Below are 12983 nucleotides of genomic sequence, written 5' to 3' on the forward strand. Positions count from 1 at the left end.
TGTGTGTCTGTATCTCTGTGTGTATATATCTCTGTGTGTATGTACCTGTGTGTGTCTATATCTCTGTGTGTCTATATCTCTGTGTGTCTGTATCTCTGTGTGTATATATCTCTGTGTGTATGTACCTGTGTGTGTCTGTATCTCTGTGTGTATGGATATCTGTGCGTGTGTGTCTCTCTGTGTGTGTATCTGTATGTATGTCTCTGTGTGTGTATCTGTGTGTGTGTATCTCTGTGTGTATGTATCTGTGTACAGTGTGAATCAGTATCTGTGTGTGTATATATTTGTATGTCTATATCTGTGTATCTGTATGTGCGACTGTATCTGTGTGTCTCGGTATCTGTGTGTGTGTTTCTCTGTTTGCGCGTGTGTATTGAATGGGTTGCAATAATTAGGTTTCTCTTTTAAAGTAGCACTCTCCAGCCATGTCACCATGTCCTCCTCTGCACTGTCCCCTGTGCTGTCTGACACGGGCCTACTTCCCACTGTCCTCTTAGCAGCAGAGTTGTGAGTATGCGCTGTGGGTTCAGGTGCAGGCTCTGATCTTACACCTTCTGTCTGGTCCTTTAGCTCCTCACAGGGGTTGAGTGTCCCTTACCTTATTGGGATGCACATGAACTGCATTGACTTTCTCTGTGTTCTGCCTTCAAAGTCTTACTTTCCCTGGTTTTTCTATTTCTTGAGTTAATGGGGGTGGGGTGGGGGAAGAGAAAGAGAAAGAGAGAGAATTTGAATCAAAATGACCATTCTCAAACTTGGCGGATCGTCCATATAGCTTGGGAGGCTTTCCTAAGCTCCAGTTTTCCATGCCCTGCCCCCCCCCCATCCCGGAACATACTGGGTGTAGAATTTAGGGGCTCTGTATACTTGGCAGGCTCTGGGTGCCCTCAGGTCTTTTGGGGAGTGTGACTCTCAGGTGTCAGTACCTCCAACATCCACGTCCTTCCCAACTCCAGTGCTGGCTCCACTCCCTTGTTACTTTAAGAGTAAGAGAGATCTGCTGTTGGCAGATCTCACCTGGTGACTTCACACCATCCCCAGGACCCTGTGGGACATTTCAAAGCTTTCTCCCATTGAATGGAGGTGAATTGGAGTCTGTGGGCCCAGGGTGACCTCAGAAGACAGTTCACTCTCCAGCACAAGTGGTCCTCTAGGGAGTATTCACAAAATGAACCAAGACATAATCCTCCTTCTAGCCTAAGCATACGAAGTTGCGAAGTTGCGTCAAGACAGCGCCGTGCTGGGTAAACATTGGCCCCAGCTTGCTACTGTCTTTAGAGGCTTGAAACGTAAAGGCAGTCCGCTGACATTTTTAGCAAGCCTTGCATAATTGGTTTTTAATTTGTGGCTCTTTGGAATAGGCTTGGCCTTCTTCCCCTGGCTCAGGGTTTCAGGTTTTTTGTTTTGTTTTGTTTTGTTTTGTTTTTTCGTCTCATACTTGGTTGGCAGAGAAAGCCAGTCTGTCCTTTCTGGGAACAGACACTCCTAGTTCATCTTTACATCTTGAGTTTCCACTTTGGCTCTATGACTTTGTGAGCATGCTTTCAGAAGTGGTTGACTATTTAAAATGTGGGTGTGTACGTGTGTGCTTGTGTGTGTATGCAGGTACACATGCACGCGCGTGAGTGTGCAGAGGCCAGGGGATACCCTCAGATGTCAGGTTTCCTTAGTCATGATCCATGTTGGTTTTTGCGACCAAGTTTCTTGTTGAGCTGTAGCTCCTCAACTGTGGCTAGGTTGGTTGACCAGTGAACTCACAGATCTTCCTTCTCCTCCTGACACTGGAATTACGAGCATGAGCCGATGTGCACAACTTTGGGGGTATGCTATGGGGGTCGGTCTCAAGTCCTTGTGACAAGCAAGCACTTTAGTGACAGAGGTGTATCCCCACAGCCCCAGAATTTTTTTTTTTTTTTGGTTTTTCGAGACAAGGTTTCTCTGTGTAGCCCTGGCTGTCCTGGAACTCACTTTGTAGACCAGGCTGGCCTCGAACTCAGAAATCCACCTGCCTCTGCCTCCCAAGTGCTGGGCAGAAATTTTGTTTTAAAGCAATTAAATTGAAGGCGTAAGTGATACTGAGTGGCAATGACGGATATGTTGGATGTTGGCCTCTGTGGTCCTGAGTCTAAGCTGATACCAAACCCTGAGCGTGTACAAGGCTCATGGAGTTTTGTTTTATTTTTATTTTTTTTTGTTTTCCTGAAGATGGTGTTTGGGGATCGAGAGTACCTCAGTGGTAGGCTGCTCAGGGTCCTGGGTTCAGCCCTTAGTACAAACACGTTGGTTGTAGCTGCTGTCCCGACACAGTCCTTTGGAGAGATGATGGAAGATATGGACAAATCTGTATTTTCTTGGGAAAAAGTCAGATGCTTTTGAAAGTTTGTGGTGGTGGTTCGTGTGGTTTCTTCATACCTTAAGAGGGGTGTGGTTATGTCATCCTCTTAGGGTTGATATGATCCAGTGAGTTAATGTAGGTAACGATTTCCCAGGATGCCTGGCATGCAATAGAAGACACGCAGCTGAGTTTTGATTGTGCAAGTTCATTTATTGATTAAGTTTGTCCCATGGACTCTCATTTCCTCGAAAGTCCTTTGTCCCTGGAAGTCCTGAGCAGCCTGAATGTTTGGAGGTGCACGGAGTCAAGGGAGCAGACACTCTCTTGGCTTCCTAACCACAGGGGCCACTCCTGGGATCTGGGAAGAGCACTTGACTTGAGTTTATGTGTCTGGGTGTAAAATGGAATGCCACTCATTTCCAGTGTCACTTTGGGCAAGTCGTTGGCCATGCTGAGCAGTAGGTAGTAGATCGAGGAAACAACTCAGAAACGTTAATACGCTGCCGGTTAAGTGAGACACTATACAAAGATGACCTTGACCACAGAGTGCACTGTGCTGGGGAGTGACCTCTCCTGGGAATGAATGCATTTACTCTGACTCAACTGTCCTGGCGGGGCTAGTCTCGTGATAGCTTGTGACCTGAGCCGCAGGGAAGCATCAGACCTTCCTGTTTCTGGCTGTTCCTGCTCTAGAGAGAGATGCAGCTGGAGTCTGTCATCTTCAGGTGCTGTGGGTGAGGAGGTGCTCTAGCCCTTTGCCACCTGTGTGACCTCTCATCTTGCCTCCTGTGGTGTTCAGGTCAATGCTGGATGCCTACCGGCCACTTGTTGTTTTGTTTTGTTGTTTTGTGTTTTTAAAGCAGCCTTGTAAAGTGGCCTTCATCCCTTTTGCTGTCCCCAGATCCATGGCACCATGGAGGCTAGACTGGGAAACTGACTTATTTCCCAGGTAAAATTCATCGGGCTGGACAGCATGGAGCCACTCAAGGCTCTTTCCCCTCAGAGCTCCCACAGAGCAACTTGGCTTCAGGTTGGAGCAGAAATTCCTGGAAAGCTGTGTGGATGGATTGAGATGGGGCTCTGTGGGCACCAGGAGTGGGCTTAGCTGCCCTGGATGGTTGCTGGTCTCTGCAGTGTCAGCGTTCCACTTTACTGAGCCCAGGGTTTGGGCTTGCTGTGGGCGGCAGGACCTCTACAGCCTTCTTCCCTGCCTTCCACCCAACCTCAGTGAAGATCTTAGTTCTGTGGCAATGGTGCAGCGAAGCCCACGCTGCTGCTGCTCAAGGGGCTGAGCTCTAGCGAGGTCATGAGACACCCTTGGAGGTGAAAGTGAAGAATGTGGTGAGAAGCAAATAGTCAGCAAGAGCTGGAAAAGCAACTGGATCTGGTTGGTGCTACTGGGCTAAGGAGGAGATGACAACCCAAGTGCATTTGTCACAGTGACTGGGGTCTCCGGTTATAAGTCTGTCTTATTCACCAACCTGGACTCATTTTACACTTAAGTACCAACAAGAATTTTTTTTTCTAAAGGGAAAAGATACTTATATTATTAGAAGAAGCAAGATACACATTTTTATGTCCTTGGACTTAATGAGTATTTGCTTAAACACACACACACACACACACACACACACACACACACACACACACGCTCCCCTACACACAGGCACATACACACATGAGAATGTGGGCACACACACAAAAGAATGATTACACCTCAATATTACAAAGAAGTAACCCAGTCTAAAGAAATGAACAGGGATCTATCTCACTGTATATTTCGTCCAAGAAAATTTGTATTCTTGATTTTTAAAACTGTTTGAACTGGAACACAGGAACAATTGGTTTCATTATGATATTTGCCCACATCCGTATCATTTTCTTCACTCACATTCCTACGGTCACCCTGTGCTGTTCCCTTCTGGTGGCTCTGTCCTCTCCCCTTTGTCCAGACCCCTTTACCTTTTTATATCATATTTATGTTTAAATTGAGAAATTTTTTGCATGTGAAAGAAAACATGTGATACTAGTCAAAGAAAAAATTGAATGGCTAATAAATCTGTGAAGATGCTCAACAACCGAACCTAAGTGACCTGTCATGCTGTACCCCGTCATCATGAAGTGGCTGTCATTTAAAAGATATTACAAGGATGCAGAGCACTGGCCATCGGAAGCTTCTATTGGGAGTATAAATGGTGCCTCCTCTTTGGAGAACAGTCTAGTACTTTCTGACAGACTTATAACAGTTACCAGAAGACCGGAGTTCCCACTCATTAGAAAAGAAACCATGTGGGGCTGGGGAGACTACTAGGTAGGAAAAGTGGAATTCCCAGGCAAGGTGGAGGCTGCTTATAATCCCAGCACTGGGGAGACAGACCTGAGATCTCCAGAGCCAAGGGGCTAGCTAGAGTAGCCAGAGTCGGTGAGCTCTGTGTTCAGTGGGAGACTCTGCCTCAATGAAAGGAGTGGAGAGCGATCCAGAAGACGTCTGACGTCCACTTTGTGCCTCCTCATGCACATGCTCACCCTTGAGCAAACCATACCATGTAGCAGAATGCCGTTTGACCACGAAAAGGCTGAGGGACTGTACATCGGTGTACTGAGGAGAAGCATCCAGTCACACAGGATCAAATGTCCTGTGATGTGTGCTGCTCAGAATAGTCTAAGAGACCTAGAACTGTTCTCCTGGAAGCCTTAGGGAGACAGGATGAATGGGAGCTGTGGTAGGGCTGTGGCTGTGGGGTGTCATTGGGAGGGAGTATAGAATGTTCTAAAGTTGGCTATGGTTATGCAAGTTATACAACTCAGGATTCTGGTGAGTTAGTTCTATATGTGAATTTTATCTCAATAATACAAATTGGAAAGCACGGTGTCTGTCTCACAGGGTTCTGGGGAGCTGTAATATAACAGTTCTCGCAGCATGCAGCAGTGTTCTGGAATCCACATCCATGGCTGTTAAATCCTCCTCTGGGGCTGAGGAGAGCTAAGTGGTTAAGAGTGCTTGTTTTGCAGGGGACCCAAGATCAATTCCCAGCATCCATGTGGTAGCTCACCGTTCCTAGTCCCAGTTCCAGGGGATCCAACAGGCACACACATGGTGCATGTAGGCAAAACATCCATGCACTAGATAGATAGATAGATAGATAGATAGATAGATAGATAGATAGATAGATAGATAGATAGATAGGACAATCAGATAAATAATAGGATAATTAAATAAATCCTCCTTTGGTGCCAACAGCAGTCAAAAAAGCCCAGAGCTGGTGTGGGTCAATGTTCCCTCCTTCCTTTCTGTTGCTAATGGCTGTCTGGGAGCAGGCAGCATGGACAGGATTTTGTGCAGAATTCCAGGAAGTGGGGTATACTGGGGTGACCACTAACTCTGGCTACATAACTGGATTCCTAGTTCTGATTCATTCAGTCTGAGAGGGACTGGCGGGTGCTCCTAACTGGTGTCTATTGGTTGAAACCCTCAGCACGGTAGAAAGCAGCCCAGTTCTCTGTGTGTAGGGCAGGAGGCTTCCTGAGTATTGCCCATGATGGCCAGCAAGCTGCTTTTGCAGACGTCTGTGTTCATCTGCTCCAACCTCAGTGTGAGGTAGGTGAGAGGACCATCAGCTGTCAGGGAATGGAGACTCAGAAAGACCAAGCCACCAGCCAGAGCCTCACTTGTAAGCATGACTTTATCCTACTTAAAAGAAAGCTGTCTTTTGGTGTCAGATCTGTCTATATAGATCATGTGCCTACTGGTTACCTAACCTAAGGATTTCTGGTACCAGGGCGTTCTGTTTTGCGTAAATTTCAGAATAAGCCTTCCTGAGACTTGTCTTTAGCAGATGAGCACCTAGATTTAGCTTTTGGGATGTCAAACGGAAAAAAGGCTTTTGTTGCTAAAACTGGCCTGGAATCCATTGGTTGGTACTGATGCTCGTCACTGTGGGGTCCACAGGCCAGTGTGCTGGCAGCCAGGAGTAGGCTCGAAGTGCCATACTGGGTTTCTTCCAAGCTGACTTTGCAAAGGGTGGGGTCCAGGGCTCCTTCAGGCAATAAGCCATCAGGATTTGGATGCTGTTAGGTGAATTTGTCTTCCAGCCCTGCCTGGCAAGATCCTATCTGAGAAATGACTGACAAGAATCTAAAACCACATTTTTCTTCTAATTTACTTCCAGCTTCTTGCAAGGATCCGCCTGCCCTCGGGCACTTAGTAAAGCATGCGGGACCTGGGTCTGCCCAAGCAGAGGTCGGTCTGACTCAGCAGTTCCAAACCACTTATTTCCATGTCCTGAGATCTCTGGCCTGACATCAGCAGCGTCCACGCCCTGAGGACTTTACCCAATTCATTAAGCTGGCTCCTTTGGTTATCATGGGAGGGACAATCAGATACACTGTCCCCATGTCCAAGGAGTCTGCATTTGCTGTGGCTGCCCTTGAGTTCTTAACTGTTCTAGGACTAGGGAGGGAGTCACTCCATCCCTCTGGCCAGGGACCGTTGTCTGCCGTACTTCATCTGTGTTAGTGTACCCAGGCTCTTCCTTGCCCATCTGAACTGTCACTTGAATGGTATAATCCTGTCCTCCAGGCCAGGCATCCCTGACTGTGACCTCATTTGACCTTGTCATGTGCAGGATTATTTATTAGCCAGCGTTCAGTTCCCTCGATGGAGAGGTGGCCGTTCCGCTGAGTGATTTGTCAGTGATCTGTTTCTTGCGCCTGAGAGAAATTGGCTGAAATCTGTGGTTTGGCTGCACGGCCTGCATACAGATGAAACGGAACTGCCTTGGTGGAGAATAATTAAGCTCGGGACCTTGTTTTTCACCTTCACAGTGAAAGACAAATGACTTCCAAAGGCTTTAATGGGTTGGCACTTGAAAAGGGCGACTTCGGCCAACTCAGGCTTCCCGAGCCTCCCTGTTCATAAATATTCTGTGCCGTGCCCGAGCCTCCCTCCGATGGTATAGGGAGTCAGTGCACGAGAGCGTGTCCCTCAGTTTGTAGACCAGTAGCTTCCAGACACTTCACACCGCACACTATTGTTAAGAGAATCCATTTTTGGGACTGGGGAGATGGTTCAGTCAATAGAGTGGTTGTTGCATAAGCGTGGGGGACCTGAATCTGATCTCCAGCGCCTATTTAAAAGCCAGATGTGGTGGCACAGATGTGGTGGCACAGATGTGGTGGCACAAGCCTCTGATCCCAGGACAGAGACTGAAAGGTCCTTCCTCAGTGGTCAGCCAGTCTAGACAAGCTTCAGTTTTTTGTGAGAGGCTCTGCCTATACATAAATAGGTAGATAGGTAGGTAGGTAGGTAGGTAGATAGATAGATATAGTTATATAGATAGATAGTTATATAGTTATATAGATAGATAGACGATCGATCGATAAGGTAAGGAGCTACTGATGATGACACTTAATCTCAACTTCTGGCCTGCACACATGTGCATATGTACACACACACACACACACACACACACACACACACACACACACACGTTTCAACTGGATTATGAACTTTTGAGAAGAAAAGTGTTTTTTCCTTACCATTTGTTTTCTTTTTCATGTTTGCTTGGGGGTGGGGTGGGGTAATGAGATGAGAATCGTCTCATCTTTGGAAGTAATTGTCAACTGGGGAAAAAAAATAGATCGATGGGCCCAATGGTGGGAAAGCAGACCCCGCCCCCTGAAACCATAAGTGTGGACCAAGCCTGAAATAGACTCATTCCAACAAAAACCTCCACTCTCCAAACACTCTTCCTTTACAGGAGGCGAGGGCCAGCTCTCCTCTCCGGCGTTAGCGCTGGTCCCTGTTGGTGCCAAGCTGGCTGTTGCCGGGTCCCCTCTGTTCTCATCCTTGGTAGCCATGTTTGCTCTTTCCCTGACAGTGAATGGGTGTCACCCCGCTCAGCCTGGTTTCGCAGGCTTTGTTCCAAACACAGTGCTGTCTTTTCTTAGCCTTGGAAACAGGCTGTTCTGAGTGGCTTTTTTTTCAAAAAATGGCCCTTCCCTCCTGTGTGTGCTGTAAATTAGCCCACGCCTAGCAGCCTTTTGTTTTACAGGTTCTCTCTTGACTCAGAGGAGATTTTTTTGCCCCCCTGTGGGTAGAAGGCCAAGGACATCACTTCTTGGTGAGGGGTAGTGGGAAGACAAGTTGGTTTAATGGGTGAGCCTGTGGCACTGGTCTAACAGTTCATAAAGGACTACTAGATTTTTGGTTTTTGTTTGTTTTTTTAATGACATCTATGCTTTTCCCCAGAAGACAGTGGCCTCTGCCTGGCCTGCCAGTGTCTTGTCCGGGACCTGGGCATGCTTGCTCCCCTCTGTGAGCATGTGGCCTCACGATGAATGGAGATGTAGAATCTTAGGGGTTTGTCTGTTCCAGAACCTCAGGCTGGGGTTTAGTGTCCAGCCCTGTTCCTCTCTACCGTTGCCAGCAGGTGCAGGCACCAGCTGAGCCTTGGCGTTTGGGAATTCCTGCAGGGCATCTGGTGCCTCCATCAGCATTCCCACAGGGCCTTTTCCCAGGGTTGCCAAGGGGCCTTGAGGGAGCAAGGTCTGGTGCTTGTGTTTGTCATGGTTACATCCTGGCTCTGCAGACAGTAAAGTGTAGCAGCAAAACACTGTGGCAGGAGTCAGGCAGGAATCTTGGGCTCTTATAGGAGGGCCATAAGGCTGGTCCCCAGCACTGTAAAGGGGGAAAAAGTCCCAGGTTCCTGTCTAGATTGAATTTCCTCTCCTTTTAGCAGATGTTTAGCAGTCAACTGGGCACACAAAAAGCCAACAAGACACAGGCTTTGTCTTCATGAAACTCCCAGTATGGTGGAGAGAGCGGCGGAGGGTAGAAAGCTACACTGCAGGGCTGAGGGTGAGTTCAGCTTTGAATGGGAGCTCTGTGCAAAGGGACGCTTCTCAGCCTGAGGGCTCAGAGTCAAGGAGGACTTCCTGATGAAGATGATAGCCCCACCCCCCCCCACCCCCAGTATACAAGAGACCCATGAAGTGAGCTAAGCGCATGAGGCAGAGGCCAGGGGAGCCTGAGGCAGATACACACGTGACACTTCAGGAACGGTAGGTGGTATGGGCAGCGGGTGAGAACACAGACAGGTGGGGCCAGGCACAGGAACCTTGGGTGATAAAGCAGGCACCTTGGTCTTTAGAGCCAGGAAAGCCACTACAGACGGAAGGGTCAGCCGCCGGTTAGGTTTGCATTTGAGAATTCAGTGGCTGGGCTGGAGTGAAGAGAGGTCAATGCTGGACCTGGAGCCCTCCTGGGAGGCCTTCTGCAGTGGTGAGCTGGGAAGTAGGGTCCAGGAGAAAGGCAATGGAGATGTAAGACGTGGACTGAATCTGCAAGTCAGGGCAGGGTGAGTATGTCCAATCTGTGTTTCACGGGCTACGTGCCTCTCAGGTTAGCTGTGGAAGACACTCAACACATGTGTATACAAAACAGTGTCATGTTACAAATGCAGAAGGTTGGATGCTCCTGAGGGAGGGCATGGAGTTGGATGTCCAGTAAGATCAAACTTGGAGATAATGAGGAAGGTAGGAGAGGGTGAGGCTGGAGTTTGTAGTCTAGGAAACGGGTGGGTGGTGATGGCAGCCAGGGTGGGAAACAGCCAAAGCTCAGTGGTCCTCACCCCGCCTAATGATGCAACCTCTCTACAGTCCCTCATGCTGTGGTGACCCCCAACCCTAACATTATTTCCATTGCTACTTCATAACTGTAGTTTTGCTACCGTCACGAATTATACTGTGAGTACCTGATATGCAACTTCTGGGAAAGGGTCATTTGCCCCTCACAGGGGTTGCGACCCACAGGTTGAGAACCAATGTAGTAGATGATACAGTCTTTGGGAGCTGAGACACATCACAGTGAGTGCCCGGGGGTCAGTTGGCCATCTGGGTGTAGAAATAAAGATTTGGGTATTTGTTGTGTACATAGGGCAGGTGTGTGGGTGACATGACAAGCTGGTAAGCCAGTGGTAAGCTAGAGCATGGGATGGGAAGGCCAAGAGGAGGCTCCCAGCAGAGTCCGACAGGGTCGGGGGTCAGGTAAGTACAGTGGCTTGGACCAAGGTAAGAAAGAATTCAAGATGACACAGCAGTCAAGTAGCCAAAGAGGTCCTTTGAATTTATCCTCTAGGACCCAGTTTCTGTTCCCCAAGTGTCAACCTGGAGCCAGCCTCAGTTTCCCACCTGTAGACTCTAGGAATAGGTTTAGATGTTTGCCATTTAGTCTGTGAAAACAGAAACGTCTTAAAAGAGATCTGGGGAATGTCAGTGTGCTTCCTGCCATGTGACCATTGCTCCAAAGGACAGAATGAATGACCCCCAATGAATGAGGATTACAGAGGAGGTCTAGCCCAGTCAGCCACGACAGAGGCAACCTGCCGTCACAGAATCCGCTAGTTTCCCTGCCTGTAGAGCTACAAGCCGACCTTTCCGTTTGCAGACGGTAGTTTGTCCACTAGTAAATGAGTCCCCTCGGGATCCCTTGAGGATGCTCTCGAAGGTCAGAGAGAAGTGGGGACTCTTACACTGGCTAAGTGTTTTCATGGTCCAAAGAGGTGAGCTGTTGGCCCCAGGTCTCAGTATAGAGTTGGTGGTGGTGATGAGACCCCAGGCATCTGGTGGCAGACTCCGCTGGAGGCCGTGCAACCCACAGATTTGTTTGTTTTGTCTTGTTTGGCTCAAGTGGTATTCGGTTCAAAGTAGAATTAGTTGGCAACATGACATATGGCTGTGAGCCACCATGTGGTTGCTAGGAATTGAACTCGGGACCTCTGGAAGAGCAGTCAGTGCTCTTAACCGCTGAGCCATCTCTCCAGCTTGAGGTTTTGCTTCTTTAAAAAAAAAAATATTTATTTTTATTTAATGCACATTGGTGTTTTGCTTGCATGTATGTCTGTGTGAGGGTGTCGGGTCCCCTGGAACTGAAGACAGTTTTAGCCCCATGTAGGTGCTGGGAATTGAACCCACGTCTTCTACAGGAGCAGTCAGTGCTCTTAACCGCTGAACCATCTCTCCAGCTCCAAGAAGTTTTACGATTACAAATTTGTATCTTCAGCTAGTCTTGAACACTTGGAAGATCGGGCAGTATTGAAACTGCTTGGCTGATGCTACTCCGGGTATCCCTCTGCAGACACAGCCCTGTCCGGCCTCTCTCCCTTATTAACCATGAATCAACCAGCCTAGCTCTTAAAGGTGGCTTCGGTTTGCAGCCCCTGTCTTCAACAGCCATTCATGTGAACTCGCTCACGAGGCCCTGCCGAGAAGCAACAGAGGTTCAGCCCTTAGCCGCTTGCACCAGATGGGCTTGGCTAGGGAAGAAAGGTGGCCAAGGGCAGGTGGTTCTCAGTACTCAGCCTTTGCAAGTGCTTTGGAGGGTCAGGGGCTTGGTCCCGGAAGGCTTCAGGGAGACCCTGGGATTTCCTCATCCTTGCAGGAGAGGTGGTGGGCCCAGCCTAGCTGGCCTGGGCTGGCCCAGGTTTCACCTCTGGACTGTCCTGCTTTGTTAGGGGGCAGGGGAACCCCTGGCTCAGTGCAGCCGGTTTATGTGGGGGAATGTCTGGTATGTTTGGCATTTGGATGTTTACTTTCCAGGGTGCTCATAGGTCCCCACTGTTGAAATGTGGCTTCTCTGTGTTGGAGGGGAGTCTTGTGGACCTGGCTAGTGGCTCTAAGCCCAGAGCCCAGCGAGGCTGTTCCCCTGCACCCCCTCTCTCCTTTCCATGCCAAGGAGGGAGGTTGAATGTGCCTCTAGAGCAATAGGGTGTCTTAGTTACTTTGTTGCGTGCAAGAAGGATGCTTGCAAAGCCTTTCCTAAGCTCCAGGCTCTGGGCTGGATGGAGCTGTGGCCTTCCAAACCCACTCTGTGCCATCCCTGTGCATCATGGAGAAGAGACTCAGAGAGGCCAGGTGACTTGCCCATGGCCTTTCTAACAGAGCATTTGATCTCCGACCCTGAAGAGTGGTACAGCTGGTGCCATGCCCACTTGCCCAGGCCTGGCTCTCTCTGTGTGTGCTACCGTTCTTAGTTTCTGCCCAGACCCTTCAGGTTCTAGCCACACTGTTTGCTACTGCTTTTCACTGTCCCCCTGCCTGCCTGCCTGCTCTTAATGTTCCTTTATTGCTTTGTCCTTGTTACCTCTTGTGAGAGAGTCTCTGTATTTCCTGTACCTTGGGTTAAACGTATTGTTTTCCTCCTTGTTCTTAAAAAAGAAGAAAAAAAAAGAAAAAAAGAAAGAAAAGAAAAAGAAAATTGAGATAGAGTCTCGTGTAGCCCAAGCTGACCTCGGCCTAGATACTGTAGCCAGTGATGACTGAACTTCTGATGCCCCTGCCTCCACTTTACAGGTGTGTACCACCACAACCAGTTCATGCAGTGCGGAGGGTAAAGCTGGGGCCCTTCTGCACCATAGGCAAACACTGTCACTGAGTCATAGCCCCAGCCTTCAAAAGACATAATTTTGAAACTGCTTTGGAAATGTCAGATGTCACACGTCAGTCTCATGTGGCCACCGAGGCAAAGTGTGTGGCCCAAGGAGCATGACCAAAGGTGAAGACTAAGCTGAAGAGAGCGGGAGGGGCCCTCCACTAGCTCTGCAGGTGAAGACTAAGCTGAAGAGAGCGGGAGGGGCCCCTCCACTGGCTC

The 12983-nt window shown here is 48.8% G+C and overlaps 1 protein-coding gene across 3 annotated transcripts in view; it reads left to right on the forward strand.

Annotated features, from left to right (window-relative positions):
• Jdp2 (Jun dimerization protein 2) overlaps positions 1 to 12983 on the forward strand; it is a 40607-nt gene that overhangs the window by 12827 nt on the left and 14797 nt on the right. The window lies entirely within an intron of this gene.

This window comes from Mus pahari, chromosome 7 (assembly GCF_900095145.1).
Source record: "Mus pahari chromosome 7, PAHARI_EIJ_v1.1, whole genome shotgun sequence".
NCBI classification, from domain to species: domain Eukaryota; kingdom Metazoa; phylum Chordata; class Mammalia; order Rodentia; family Muridae; genus Mus; species Mus pahari.